Raw genomic sequence first — 16,756 nt, forward strand, 5'->3', positions numbered from 1 at the left:
TTACAACAATAACAGCCTGACATCAGTAATAATATCAAATGGTTCATAAATACTAAACAGATAAAACCAATATACAGTTATCAGAGTGTATGTGGTGTTAGTTGCAAAGTATCAATCAATGATAATACTTTTTCCAAGGGTTGCTTGCCAATGGCCTAGGATAAATCATTAGATGTCCTTCTATTCCTAATTTGCAGTATTCTTGTGGAATTTTCCACCTCAGTCAACCCGTACATCGGCTCCTATACAAAAGCTTCAGCTTGACTGTTGCAGCTGCATGGGATGTCACAAGTAGGGCCATAAACCAGGTTCCTTAAATGTGATGTCTGCACGCAAAGACCTCAGAACTTTTCAGCCGCAGATGACTGACGCATCGTGTGCTTCGCTCCTTCAATGCAAACGTCTAAAAAGCTAAGTACCCCGTTTGGGTTTTTTTCTTCTATTATATTGCTAAGCTTGGTTTGTTGTAGCTAGCAATAGCCGATGTCAGCAAAAAAGGCTAAATACCAATGCGGGCGCCGGATTCCCGATTTGCATGACCATTGCATTTTTTTGTTTAGGCCAGGAGCACAACCACAATGCCTGCTCCATTTGCCAATCTTTTGTAACTAAGACCCTGGGCAGCCATCTGGCCGCCCTTAATCTTTATTTGGAGAACCAACGGCTTAAGCGTTTAGCCCTTAGGATGAATCCCAATTCAGAGGCATCGACAGAACCTCTGCGTAAGAAGGCCAAGTTTCCTAGGCCCTCTTCCTCTGCCGCTATGCTACCGGACGCCCCACCATCTTCCGATTCAGGAGTTAAGGGGCACTCGGAAGAACCGTCGACTTCAGCGGTGACCGTTGTGGAAGCTGTTTTGCAGCCGATGACTGGCACATCCCCGGAGCCAACGCAGACTCTGACTACCATCGTGGTCAAGGGGGAACCAGACTTAGCAGAGCCTCCAACCGGGATCCCTCCTCTGGAAGCTACTACTCTTATATTGGCATCCAACTCCAGGCCTACATCTAAGTCCACTCCATCCAAAAGAAAGCAAAAGGCCAAACATTTGACCATGTCTAAGGAAGGCCTACCTGACTGGCAGTCCTTCACTTCCTCCTTGATGCAGGCCTTCATGGCCCTGAGGCCTTCAGCCTCATCTACCTCCACTCTACCACTGCTAAGCCCTAGGCCTGCTTCTTCCCCCCCCCCACCCCCCGCCCAATCTCTCAGGATAGGGAAGAAGAGCAAGACACTGATTACTCCTCTTCTGAGGAATCCATCTCTTACACAACACAAACTGCTTACCCCCAGAGTACTACTCCCCAGATGAAAAATGTATTGAGGGAGACTCTCCTCCAGAGGATATTACATTAGGTAAAACTATAAAATGGAACACCTCTCAAATGTCTGAAACCCAGAAAAGGTACTTTGAATTGTTACAGGTAGAATCCTCCTCACCTTCTGCTATCCCACCAGTCATCCTTGCATACTTGGATGCTTTCTCCTCCGCATCTAAGACACCAGACTCTCAGCCACCTACCCCTAAATGCCCAGACTGCTTTTACAAGGAGCCTGAGGATCAGAAATGTCTAATCAAGCCCCCCTGGCAGACAAACAATCCAGACTCATTCCGTCTGCTTCACTCTTACCCACTGACAAAGAAAACAAATCTATGCATAGGATTGGTAAGAAGGATTACACCTCTTCCACTTTGGCTTTTAGAGCCATCAATTATCAAACTCATATGACCAAATTTGCTTTGGACCTGGTCTCTCAAGCTGCCACCTTACTAGCCAGTACGCCTGACTGCCACACTAAGGCTGACATTTCTTCAAATCTTTCTCTGGCTGCCCAAGCAGCCAGACACTCTATCAGATGCAGCTATGATGCTGCAGAGGCTTCTGCCCACTCTGCAGCATCTGCCTCTGTTCTCAGGAGATATTCCTGATTTAGACTTCAGCACCTACCAGAGGACTTTTAAGTCTAAGATCTTGGATGCCCCCCTGGACCCTAATTTCCTCTTTGGAAAACAATCTGCAGATCTGTTCAAGAACCTGCAAGAAAAGAGTTAAGGAATTACAAGACATTAAACATTTACTGGTGTCTCCCATCCCCAAATAGTATAGGAACTACCCGACCAAGGCCACGTTTGTCAGGCGTAACCCAGCCCATGCTGGATCTGCCTCTTCCAGGCCCAGAAGAGGTTCCAGAAGGCCTACCCTTTCCAGGATGACTACCCCTCAGCCTCCCCCTAGGCAGTCCTTTCAAGACAGAGGAGGCCCCAACAATGCATGACTGTCTTGCCCCCCTACCCCTCTCTGCCCATCTGTCTCACTGCCTGCCCTTTTGGAAGACCATCACCACAGACTGATGGGTCTTGTCTGTCATCCAAAAAGGATACTTCCTTTCCTGGAATGAAAGGCCACCCCTAAGAAGTAATCCCTTTCCGCCCAGAAATCAAAGGCCTCTTTTGCCACAAGTCCTGACAGACCCTCTGAACTTGGGTACCATAGAACCTGTCCCCTCAGGACAGGAAAGAAAAAGCTTCTACTCTCGACTGTTCCTGGTTCCCAAAAAAGACAGACCATGGAAACCAATTCTAGACCTTTCCTTCCTAAATCTTTTCTTACAGGTACCCATCTTCAGAATGCTGTTGCTCCCAAGCCTCCTTCCTCTCGTACCTACAAAGGCTTTCATGGTCACATTGGATCTAAAAGAAGCTTACTTGCACATTCCCATACTATCCTCCAACAGAAAATATTTACGTTTCTCTGGACTCTCCTCTCATTTCCAATTTACTGCCTTGCCATTTGGTCTGCCCACTGCCCCAGAGTATTCACAAAATGCCTGGCACCTGCCATTGCCCATTGCAGAACACAGGGAATTCAGTTTTATCCCTACCTAGATGACATCCTGATCCTGGAAAACTGCAAAGAAACCCTTTCTGCCCATCTGCTGTTCACCATGTCCCTTCTACAAAATCTGGGGTTTACCATCAATCTCCCAAAGTCATCCCTAACCCCAGAGCAAGACAAGATATTTTTGGGTTGCAGAATCAGGACAGACCTAATGAAGGCTTTTCTACCTCAAGACAAAATCAGCTCTCTGACCTGTCATTTCAAAGCCCCATGTAATCACTGCAAGGCAATTTCTAATGACCCTGGGTCTTATGGCAGCAACGATCCCTATACTGCCACTTGCCAGATTATATATGCAAAAGCTACAGTGGTATCTAAAAAACATTTGGTCCCAACACCAGCATCCCCTGGTGTCTATATAACGTTAAACAACCTAATAACGTGGTAATCCTACTGAGAAGTCTTTCATTCCTTATCGATTCTCTCACCTGTTACAAATCGCAATTGAACACTGCATGTATAAATAATCCGAAAGCAGAATGAACAATGAAGAAGTGTTTCAAGTGTGCAGAATGCAATGATCCAGTTATACAAGCAGATATAAGCCAGTTTTTTTTAGTCAGATAAATAGCTTAGTTACACTCGAGGAAGTTTCATAAGTCGTGAAGCCTAACGTCACTATTTTCTGTTGTCATAGCAACCCGAGCGTTATTCAAGTCCTGCTCATGAAGCACACAATATAAAACAGCATAATGTGTTAGTGAGGCATTCCAAGTGCAGAAAACTTTACATTGCACATCTGTTAATGCCTGTCATTCCCTCGTTTTTTTCCCCAGTAAAGTAGGCAGAAAAAGAAGAGGAGAAAAAAAAAACGTTAGCACCACTAAACAACACAGATAAGCATCGTGAATCTTGCCTATTAATTCAACAAGCAGGCTATTAACAATGAGCAGACCAGTAACAAAGGAATGATATAGCAATAACCCGCGGGTACCCACGGGTCTTCTGGACCTCCGCCGTTTGGTGTGGTTTTGACCAGGGCAAGCCCAGTAAATAAAATAACCGTGGAGTATTGACCACCAGAGAATGCTGGTTATGAACGAATTTAAATAATATTTAAGAAAAGAAATTTAATAAATATCAAATAACTCAATGAGCAAGTTATTAACAACGAGCAGACAAGTAACAAGGAATGACATCAAATAACTCAATAAGTAGCCAGATAAATTAATTAAAAAATAAAGAGACAACTCAACAAGCGACCAGATAAATCAATTAAAAAACAAAGAAACAATCAAAAAATAAGAGTGGTAAACTCAACAAATTCAATGCCATCTATTCCAACTGCAAAACATTTAGTAACTTACCAAGCAGGCACAACCAAAGCAGGCATTTCTTACTTTACCACTGAATATGCATTCTGTTGTACGACGCAAGGTCACAAACATGTCACCAGAAATAAGTACATCACCTCAATGTTGTTTACTACGGTATATTAGTAATCTTGCAGTTTTATTTTTAATTTAATAAAAAAAACTCAAAACTCTTAACAAGGTAATTAATTACCTGCATTAGTGTAGAATAATCAGTTGATCCTTCGGTCTGTCAAAACCCAGATAATATATGTTCCTAATAAATTATAACGTTTTAGTTTGAAAAAATCACATAAAGAAGGTATATTTCCATTTCAAACATTTACCAGTATCAAGTCATATTTTAGTAGAAGCTTTGAGAGATTTAGCAGGAACAGGTTTTTTGGAATCAGTCTTTTGCCTTTTAATATCAGTCCAAGAATTAGTTTCTTTTGTTCTCTTCAGAGAATGAGATATCCAGTCCATATCCTCAGGGATAGAGACCACATTGTTGTTTCTAATGAATGAAGAAGCGTTTTCTAAGTCATTAAAGGTTCTCATTTCATTTAAATAAAAGATTTTGATTCTGACAGGAAAAGCTAGCTGTGCCTTAATGTTGTTTTCTTTAAGCAGCTTTATTATTGGCCAACCTTTTTTTCTTTGTTCTAACACTCTGGTGGAATAATCATGGTCAAATAAAATTAGATTCTGATTGCATTTTAAAGGTGATTTTCTCCAGGCTGTTTTTAAAACTAGTTCCTTGTCCAGATATGACAGAAATGTTATTACTATTGATCTAGGAGGTATATTAGCTGAGGTTGAGGCAGGTTTCCCTAGAGCTCTATGCGTCCTTTCAATACCATAAGAGAAACCTTCTTTTATGTCTAAGAATTCAGAGATCCAAGATGTTAAAAATGAAATCATGTCCTCACCCTCAGCATTCTCAGGTTGCCCGAAGATTCTAATGCTGGTCATTCTTTCTCTATTTTCTAAATCATCCACCTTATTAAGGAACCAGGTATTTAGTATGAGAAGGAATTATTTTTGGGTTTCTTCTTTAAGCCTTCCTTCAATGTCATTTAAAGAAGTTTCTATATTTGTTATTTTTGTCTGTTGTTGCTTTAGTAGGTCCTTAAAAACATCAGTTTGCTTCTGACAATTAATTTTAAGATTTTCCAAGTTTTCTGTGAAATCATCCATCTTCAAAGACAGTTCTTGTAATGTAGTAGACATCAGTTGTAGTTCTTTCTTTAAAGCTGAGTTGGGGTGAGAATTCCTTGAGTTAACTCATTTCCAGAGGCTGATAAAATCTCCCAAGTTTTTCTGACAGGAAAATGTTTGTATAAATCCACCAAAATTACTACTTGTATAGTTTAGACTTTTATCTATATATTTTTGGTATTTTTGTTCGAAAAAAAAAAAAATTGTCCTGTATATTTTAATGGTTTTATGGAGCTCTGAAATTTAGCTGCTTTCAGTTAGCCATTCAGCCCCCCCCCCCCCCAAATTATGATTTTGAGAAAAGGCAAGCTGCTGTGAGGAAAAAGTAGAGAAAAGTATTTAAATGTATTATTTGTTTGTTCTGAAACCACACAAAAGACCAGTGAAAACAGCTCTACTTTCCAAAATAAGAATTTAATAAAAACCTTTTAGTTGTCTCTCCTCTCCTAGCGCCTCGGCTGCAAGCCTTTACAGAGTAAAAAAGTGAAGCTCACTCACACAGTCCTTTTATACAGCTGCCATATCAATTAACAATTCATTACATAATAAAATCAGTTCCTAATTGTTAAGCTAACAATTAACCCATGAAGTTCTGCCAATTGCACTCTTTATTCATTCCTAAAGGCTGCAAAGTTTCATATTTCATTATTAAAATTGCTTCCTTTCTTCTTAAAATCTTTTTCAATACATTTTCATCTCCATATCTGTTATATACTTGTTCCAAAATAGTGACTTTCATATTGTCTATTATACCCCCATGTTCTGAATGAAAATGTTCTGCCACTGGGCTGCTCATCTTCCTAACATGTTCTTTTATTCTCTCAGCCAGACTTCTTTTAGTTTCCCCAATATAGCCTTTGCCGCAATAGCATTTTATAAGACATATAATTTATTTATTATTTGTTTGTGTTGATGCCTCCCCTGTGTTTATTTTATTATTTATTGCGCTTTGCTGAATGTCATTGTCCAGTTAGACAGAGCTGCCTTATACAGGGAATAATTAAGCAATAACCAACGACGTGGTGTGGTATATTGAACATTTACACATGGTTGGCATGGTTTAATCACGAGGGTGAAGCCAGAGTGATTAAAGCCAACCGAGGGTGAATTTCAATATACCACAACCACGGAGTCAGTTATTGCTATTATACAATGACATTATTTAAGAAAAAAATACTTACTTTTCTTAAATAATGTCTTTGTATAACGGCGCATTACTGTTCTTCTGCCGGTGGTGGTATACTGCTTCCTTGTTTTGATGTACTGCATATGGGACTTGCGTTCATATACATACCCAGCACATCAATACTTTGAAACAGAAGCAACGGAGAAAAGAAAGTCTCCGTGTTTTTCTTTTTATTTTTTTATTTATTAAAAAAAAAAGGTTTTGGACACTTTATACCAACAGAAAAAAAGTCTGGGCGACTGGACCTTTTTCCATTAGTATATTGTGGGATTTACAGTGGGCATGCTGGCCAATCAGCGTACATGTTTTGGAATATTAATAGGGGGGGGTCATTGTATAATAGGCATTTGCTCATACAACTTCATTACAGATTCAGAATACTACAACTTGTACATATGAATAACAGGAAAGGAGACACTTTTAATGAATTGGAGAGTACAGAATTGCAATGGATTTTTAGGTTTAAAGCCCATTACAGCCCAGGACTGAATCAGTACATTAGTGTCAGATCGATACTTAAAAAAAGGAGCTTAAAATAAAGTAAAATAAATATATATATCTCAACAATTGATTTATCTATATCACTAAGTCTACGTTATTTTTATATTACTCATAACTTCTAACTACTATGAACATATATTTTATATATTTTTCATATTATAACTACTATTATATAAGAATATATATGTATTACGTAACACAAATCAGATTCCCATTATAGGGATATATTAATATATACACTTATACTTTTGTCACTCTGACGTTTACTACTTAGGTTCTTAACATACTTTGAAATTATGATATTTAACATTTACTGAATGGATCTATTTTATATTTTATAGTTTATATATATATTTTTATATACTTATTTTTATACATTCCTACATATTTATATGTTTCAGATTTTTTAATAAAGTAATTAATGGTTTTATGACTATACTATATTATATATATGATATGTGCTACTTTTGCTAACTATGTATTTATTACACTAGTAAATAGATACATTTACAAATGAATACACAAGCACTATTATATGTATATACACATTTTCATGTTCACATGTCTCTTTATATTAATGACATTTTTTAACTTAAAGTTTTTAATATATAATGTAAATAGATTATCTATAGATTATTTATTTAATATTTATTACTTAATACAGTTCCGTTGCATGTTTTAGATAGACATAATTTTAGTCTAACTATGGATAAATATATATATTTTTGTATACATTTTATACATTTCAATTGATTATAGTACTAACTTGAGATAAATAAACAGATATATTTACATCTGATAGCCTTTAACCTAGTCTAACAGTGCAGTTGACTTTGTTTCCTAGCTTCAGGTTTTTTGGAAGATAGACAGAAGCTTTGTGCTGACTTAATACCCTTCCTTTTATTCATTTTTCTATTTATTCATCTATCCACATGTTAACTATGTCTAAGTTATACTATCTTAGCTTTAGACATTAGGATCATACATAATTATAGGTATTTATGGCACTAATAGCCCTGTTTTAAATAGTAATATATAAAGGAACAAACCAGGCTCATATACACAATATATAAAAACATAAGAATATACACTGCTTCCAAGCCTAAGGATATAATGTTCCATTTCTTATAAAACTCTTTATGGAGTTTTTTAGAAATTAAGATTTTTTATGTGATACTGATAAACAGAAGCATACATACATATATATTTTTTATTTTTTATTTTTTATGTTTTCTTACATGTCTGTTTTTTCTGATGTTTTGAGTTGCTCTTGAAAACTGTTTTCTGTTTGTATATAGAGTGAGTTAGCTTTTCTTTAAGCAATAGCACTGACACTTTAGCAACAGCTTCTTGCACTTAACTTTGTAATTATAATACCAATTGATTAATTGATGCAATTTGCCATTTACTCTGTACTATATAAGGAATTGCGTAGTTTTAATCAAATAGATCTGAAGAAGCGTACAGTCCGTACGTGAAAGCGCTCATCTCTTTTTGTATTTAATAAAGAAGATTCTTTTGCTGCATAATCGTGGTGGTCCTTTCACTGGTGTTTTATCTACAACTTCATTACAGTGTAGCACATTCCTTAGCATTGTGTAATAACTGTTACAAAATAATTTTGTAGGAGAATGCTGAGCTGTACAGAGGAATCATAATTATGTCTGTTATTTTGAGTATGCTTAGTTATAGAATTGTCTAATGTGGTCTACCATTAACTCACTCCCTTGGAACTGTGGCATTGCCTCTTCTTCATAGTAATTTGAAGATGAAGAGACCTGTGGCTCATGGTCAGTGAGGTAGTTAGGACATTTTTTCTTCTTCTGGTGACACCAAAAGATATGCCATTTTATTATGCCAAGGTGACCCTTAGGTGTTCATTGCCATTTATGCTACTCAGTGGAAGAGGACACCTTTCTAAGATGGTAAGCCTTAGGACCTCCAGATTAATACACTGATGATTGTCCTTGCACCAGCAGACTGGGTGGCTAATAGCTTCAAGTAAAGGGTATATATATATATATATATATATATAAATGTGTGAAGTGTGGATTTTAAGGCTGAATTGTTGGCAAAGTGATAGACTGATACAGAGATGGATGGATGGATGGAGGGCAGGATAAAGGAAGAGGGTGTGGATAGATGGATGGATGGAGTGAGGGATGGAGAGAGGAAGGGAGGTTAGTTGGTTAGATGGATGGAGAGAAAGGTACGTTGGTTGGATGGATGGATGGATGGATGGATAGCGGAAGGAAGGTAGGTTGGATAGATGGCAAGCCTTGATGACGAGTGGTGCAGTACAGTCAGACTTTATTGGAATTAATCCATGCCTCTCTCCCTTGCAAATGGGTTATCATTGTAGTGAAGAAAGGAGATATACACTGAATAAACCAAAAACGTTTGTGAGTTTTGTTAGACTGTGTTTATATGTTCAGCATTTGAATGAGTACACTGATCCATAGCAAACTAATTTTTTACTCTTGACCAGTCCATAGGAAGTCTAAACAACAGGAAGTGTAAGTGCGCTGTATTAGGTAGAGAAGTCACTAGCAAATAATAAAAAGTACAAAGAAACAACCTTATCATAGGAAAGCAACTGAGATATAAAGACTAAATTGAGTGCAAAACAGTGTACACAGAGTAATTAAATTAATGTATAGTCACTAAATCTGACATAGAATTATCTAAAGGATTTAAACCTCATGCTCAACATTATGTTGAATTACATTATATTTGTCTAATGGCATTGTGAGATGGTAAGCCTGTTTGGTTTGCCTAAGTGCCTTTAATATTCTACCTCCCCATAATCCATAAATTCTGTCACACTTTTCTTTATATCTCTAGTCACAACCTTCTTATTGCCAACTCTCTTATATGCTGATCCAATCTAACAAACTGAAACAATAGTCAAAGAAAGAAACTTGCCTCCTGCTACAATAAAATAGCTAAATATGCCACTGATCTCCCTCATAGGACTGACCATTATCATAGCTTAAATCAATTAAACTGGCAACTACCTAACATAGTCACAGTTAACTACAGCACATAAACTCGTTCATCGTCCAGAAAAATACCCTGCACTACATAAGTTACTACTGTCCAGCAAGGGACCTCCATTCTAGTAACAAATTCTTATTACTTACAAATAAGTCATATAACATTTAGGAAACTCGCTCTACTCCCAGTACATTACTAAACTCTGGAACAGTATTCCCATGCAAATAAAACTCTACGACAAACTCTGTAGTTCTAAACCACTGCTTAAACAACATCTTAACCAGTCCTGTTCCTGCACATGTTCATCACCAGGTTAAGACTTTGTGCTTACCATATGGTAATCTCCAAATACTCTCCTTAAACATAATATTCTCAACCTCTTACTGAAATGACAAAACTGTTTTTATACATAACTGCTGTCTGTACAGTCCAGCAAGTTGCATGTGGGTTTTCTCTGTATTAACTTGTATCTCTCTAAAATCTTAGAATGTATAAATGTAAATAGAAATGTAACTACTCTGTGTTTAACTGGAACTTAGCATAATGCAATGTAAGCAAATGGAGCTTTTCTCCCTGGGCCTCCTCCGAAAATGGGTATTACCTAGTTGGACTTTCTCGGTAAACAAAGTCAAATAAGTAAATACCAATCCCATGCCATTTTAAATGCCTTTGTGAATTCCCTCTCCACCATCCATTTCAGCTCTACTTTAATGAGACAAACAGGACCACAACTATCTCTATGAAGAATTGCATTTAGGAATCCAGAGAGGCTATTCTGGTCACAGTTTTTTTTTTTTTTTTTTTTTTTGTAAAGTGCTTTATGTTTTCCTCTGCCAGGTATATGGAGTTGCTAATCGCCATTGATTCTTTAATAAATATTTTATTAGACATTTCAATAGTTTATTTTCCCCTCTAGAAGGGATGTTTTCTTCTGACTAGCTTTTTTAGATTCACCCTGCTTCCCTGAAGTGGAGGATACCTGATCCACAGCTGTACATTTCTTGCAGTAAACGAAGACCCTTAGATTTTAGGCCATCACATATATTTCGGGTCTATGTCAAATCTTCGAATGCTGGAAATGTCGAATGTCATATGGTCGAGACCATATGATCGACATTTCAAGTATTCAAAGATTGACTTTTAATGGCGCTGTATGGTGCAGAATGGGAGAATTTCCCTTTTCTGCAGTGAAGTGTGGTCTTGGAGTTGGTATATTTAAGTAGGGGGGGTATGGGGGGGTGCAGGGGGGCTTGCCCCCATTCTCGCACTGTTAAGGTGTGTTTTTCTTTTTTTTTTATTGTATATTCGAACTTCCAAATGTCGATCATATGGTCTCAACCATATGGTATTCAACATTTTGGACATTCGAATATATAACATAGACCCTGTATCTCATGGGGGAAGTCTTGCGCTCTACCATTTAAAACAGGTGCTACAGCTGGAAATTTTCTAAGGAATATAATGGACCCTGGAACAAGGCATTTATTAACCCTGTTTGCAAAAATAGCTAAAACTGATTAAAACAGGCACCTCTTAACAATCATATAAAGACTTAAAAGATTCTCAGACAACGTATTCTACAGCTGTCTGTGTTTTAATGACAGGGAGACCAGAGTTCAAGATATCTTTTACATGGTCTGACCTAAATTATAAAATATCAAAGGACATCCTCGGAGAGATTGGGGATATGGCTTCAGATGTACATTGTAAATAAAGGTCAGAACTGGCAGGCTTACCCAAACAGCTTCTAAGGGGGGAGGGGAGTAGCACACAACCAAATGTGAGCATGATGTCATTGACGGATGCAGCAACAGGTACTGTAATAGCAAGGCATGCATGGCACAGAATTGGAGCTTTAGCAGAAGTTGCCAGGGAGTGATTATTGAATATCACCCTGGCAAGAACTTACTATTTGGTCCCATTTAATAAGAAATTTTCCAAAACGGGAAGAATAAAGTAAGACTACAGAGTAGGTAAAATAATTATTTAATTCACTTATCAGGTGTAGTAGTTCCTACACTACTAAACACTGGACTTTCTATAAAGATCAATGCAAAGTGGATCATTTTAACTAGAGATGGGGCTTTAAAATGAAACAGACCTGGGAAGTGGCAGAGGAAGGCAAAGAACAGACCAGAAGGCAGCAACTCATACTGAAAGTTAAGCTAATGCACAGCAAAGCTCTGGAATATTCTGTGTGGTTCCTGGCTGCTAATGAGCTGATAGACATGCATAATACTTATTGACACTATCCAGTCCCTCTGTGACTTCATGAACATCCAAAACCTGGTACATAGTAAATTCTTGGTGAAGATACTGATGTCCAAAATGGGCAAAGTGGACCAGCTCCCACTCCATCAGCTCTGGCATCTAAGAAGGTGTAACCTGGAGAACTGGCCTCACGCAGACTGTCCTAGCTGACAATCAGGATTGCTGTTATATTGCCTGCGAGGTGTGACTGTTGAGAGACTTAGCAGCACAGGCACAAGACTGCTGTCACAGCGATTGTGAGGCACGGGCACAAGACTGCTGTCACAGCGATTGTGAGGCACGGGCACAAGACTGCTGTCACAGCGATTGTGAGGCACGGGCACAAGACTGCTGTCACAGCGATTGTGAGGCCCATCTGTTTGGATACTTTGCAGGAAGAGGCAGCATAGTCTGCAGCTTAGGTGTCCACCTCTTTTTGTGCAGGTGTACAGTGCTCTAGCGGAGCAGCAAGTCTGTACTTTTCAGTAGTGGACTGTGCTTGCTTTTCCCTGTTCTTGAGCGTCTCATTGATCTTGAGTCTGCAGAGACTATGTCTTTCCTTCTGCATAAGCTCATCTAGAAAAGAGGGGAGTGTAACAGAATCATCCAGAATAGATGAATGCGCAAAAAACACACACTCATGTGCACACACACACGCACGCATACATACATACGCGCACACACACACGCACATACATACATACACATGCACATACATACATACACACGCACGCACGCATACATACACACACGCACGCACACACATACATACATACATACACACACATACATACATATGCACACACATGCATGTGCGCACACACATACATGCACTTAGCAAAGGCCACTGGGTCAGCTGAAAGGTACTGCAGCACTATGAGATAAACTTGACTCCAAACTAACCCATACATTGGATTGAATTAACCTGCTGGAGTGTTAATAGGATGCAGGAAATCAAAATAGGGGAGGTTACCTCCACAAACAGACCACTCACCAGAGGACTCCCCCAGGGTTTTGTGCTGAGACCTCTCCTGTTTGGCATCTACTTTTCTGAAATAAAAGCCAATAGCAAAGGACTCTGGCTGATAAAGTTTGCAGATGATTGCAAGCTACGAGCAGTCATTGAATCCCTAAATGACTTTCTTGGACTACAGTCAAAATGTTGCACCTTCAATGTGCGAACATGTAATCCCGAAAGCAAGTTTTCTACATTTGAAATGAGTGAAAAAAGTGCTGAAATCACAACAGTGAATGCATACTAGCATTTGCTCTTGTGGATTCAACATTTTGAATGCAGATTGTACTGTACAGGGAATCGGGAAAAGTACCATTTTCCATCACTATAGTACGATCTCGATAAGTAGCAGGGGGGGACTTTCCCCCTGCAAAACATGTGTTGCATGGCACCGGATGTGGAGGTAAGTTAGAAAAATATCAACAATTTTATTTCAAATTGTTGACATTTTTTAGTTTGTTATTTTGATCGGTCGCTATCATAACTTTCGACAATGTTTTGCAAGTACGGAAGTACTCGTAAAAAACATTTTCGAAAATATGATAGTAAACCGACTTACTATCCTGCAGTAAAAATTTGTCCCAAGTAAATAACTAGTGCCAAAATCATGGACTGAAACTAAGTGCCAAAGAATACATTATTGTGTCCTTTGGGAAGTCATCTACTCCAGAGAACTACCACATTGACAATACTCCCCTGACAGTTGACACAGTTTTTCAGTATTTTGGAACTTCTGTGGACAGTGACCTAACTTTTGACCAACATGTGTCCATTGTTGTAAGAATGTCCTTCTATATTGTACAGCTTTTAAACAAATGGATTTTCTCTAGATCAATGGATGTCATTGTAACCCTTTACTCAGCCCTCATTAGGCAAATCATTGAATATAATTCACTTGTGGCATTTATCTGTCCAGACACATGAAACAGCTGGAATGCCCACAGAGATACCTTACTAAAAGGATACAAGGCCTAAACAACATGTCCTACATGGACCAACTCAAAGCCGTTACTGTACTTGGTATCCTACAGACTGCCAAGAAATGATCTGTGCCTGGCATGCAAGGCATCCCCTGACCGAGTCCTGATGGATTTACTGCACATCAACAAGTCAAACAGCATCAGAAATACTTGGTCTAGGAATCTAAGCCTCTTCCACAACATCAACAAAACGGTTTGGAGGGACAGGTATATCTAGACTTCCCATCCACATAAAACAAAGTTCATCCCTGTCCATATTTAAGCAGAACTCGGATCTGTGGATGGGAAAAAGAAAATTTTCCTCAAAACTGCCTCTGTACTACCAATGGATAGACAGCTTTATCCCATGCATGAGTCCCCTCAAATTATCTGTGGTGTGATTCTAGTTACTCTAATTAGCGGAAGTGTATAATTATTGACCACGGGATGGCTAATGCCAATATCTAACCAAATGTAATAGGTTGTTTTATGCACAAAAAAGGAAAGTGGCTGCACTCCAAATGGCCTGCAAGGGCAAATAGCCTAGCAGTGATCTATGAACCTGTACACCTGTTTAAAAAAGATTCCATAAAGCTATTTCCAATGCCTGATTCACATGGGAGGATTGGCACTGGGACAAGTGAAACAGGAAGTTGGAAACTGTCAAGCCTAATGTGAGAGAAGTCGTGTGCTAAAGTTGTCCACATTTTTGGACATTTGTATGGAGGAAGTATAGCCATATGCCGAGATCTTTGAACAGTTAATCAGCCAATACAATGACAAATGAGTCTGCCTTGTAGTGTGTAGTAAGCATGGGGAAGCCACTGAGCTGGAGACTTACAAAATATGTTTCAGCCTTCATAAGGGCAGATCAGCTCACAAGTTCACATTCAGATGTTTCCAGGCTGCAAAAACAGCATTTATAAGGACTGGCTTCAGGAAAGGGAAAACCCAGGGTTCCTTTTCGGACTGAGACAGATGAGGCAGGTATCTTGACAACCCTTGGGCCCTGTGTGTCAAGAGAAAAAGGGTTTCTCTGAATTTTTGGAATCTGGTAGAAGAGAGAGAGAGAGAGACAAAAATCTGAGCCAAAAAATGACAGAAGGGGATGGCTTTAGTAAAAAAAAATAAAAATAAGAAAGTAAAAAAACGGGGATGGGTTTTAGATATTTAAAATTCATGGTGCACTACACAGCTAGAGGCCTTGCATCGTATCAGCTGAGGTGCTGAGCTGGCCCACCTTTTTCCTTTTTTCCCTGGTCCGGGTTGAGTGTTTCTGATGAGAAAGAAGAAAGGTCACTGGTGACTCCTCTGAGGACCTCATACATTGTAGTGTTTCTAAAAGTGTCATACTCAGAGGAGGTGGGATAGTTATCTCACTCTCAGACATGAAGACCTTGACTGTCTTGTATTCTTCTCCTCAGGAGGACTTCATCAAGGGAGGAAGAATGTCTCCAAGCATCAGTTCCTTAGGAACTGAGCTGCGCCTTTTTTGAGATAGATGTAGTAAAAAGGAGATGTGCATGCTGAGGGGTGAGCAGAAGATCTTAGCTCAATCAGAAGTGCTTGCCAGGAGTGACAGTAAGGGACCAGCCATGGTGTGGCATCAGATTATACTAACAGCTCGTGCTCTTTCCCTAAAGCCTCTGTCAAAGTGCATCAGACAGGCTTTGCAATCTAATGGACAGAGATGACTGACGGGCTGTCTGCTGCAGGAGGGCCTGTTGAACTAGCTCACTCCTCATTGTGGAGTAGTCTTATGGGAAGGCACTGCAGTACACCTCTTAGGCCCAAGTTTAACCTTAAAGACCTTCCTTAGGAGCTCAAGGGCTCACGCTATGTGAATCATCTGACTCTGCTGAAAGACGACCAAGGGTGAGTGCTGGGAGCATCCCCTTCAGTTTCAATTCCTCAAAACCTTCTGCATATGTTAGTTGAAGGCTTGACCCCTAAGTAAAAGGGTGGATCACCATCAGTGACTGCGCGGATGCTGCCATTGTGGTGGTAGACTTCAAAACTAGCAGATACTTTAACCATAGTTTGGCATTCTGCTGTCTTACATTTGTCCTCTCTGGCTCTTCGTTGAACCCTGATGAGGAACCCTACCTACAGATGACCCTGCAATTTTGTGAAGACCAAGTTAGTGTTTGAATCTCTCATAACATCATCTCAGAGTTTCCAGGTGTAACTGCTGATAGTTTGCCAAGATATTATGTTCTTATTCTGACTGAAGCAGAACAGGGAGATTTTGGACCTGATTCATGATCTACTAACTGGAGGAATGCTTAGAAGGTTTGTGCCCCTGAAACAATGATCACTGGGAATATTGAGTGATGAAGACTTACAGTGAGATCTGAACTGCATGTATAATAATGAAGAATTTGTGAAGGTGGAGGTAGATTTTACCTATTGGTCCACGTGAGGGGTGCCATGAT

General features: G+C 39.1%; 1 protein-coding gene across 1 annotated transcript in view; it reads left to right on the plus strand.

Annotated features, from left to right (window-relative positions):
* LAMA5 (laminin subunit alpha 5) overlaps window positions 1–16,756 on the plus strand; it is a 1,615,491-nt gene that overhangs the window by 1,506,780 nt on the left and 91,955 nt on the right. The gene's annotated exons all lie outside the window — the stretch shown is intronic.

This window comes from Protopterus annectens, chromosome 12.part0 (assembly GCF_019279795.1).
Source record: "Protopterus annectens isolate FY-2018-M chromosome 12.part0, PAN1.0, whole genome shotgun sequence".
NCBI lineage: Eukaryota > Metazoa > Chordata > Ceratodontiformes > Protopteridae > Protopterus > Protopterus annectens.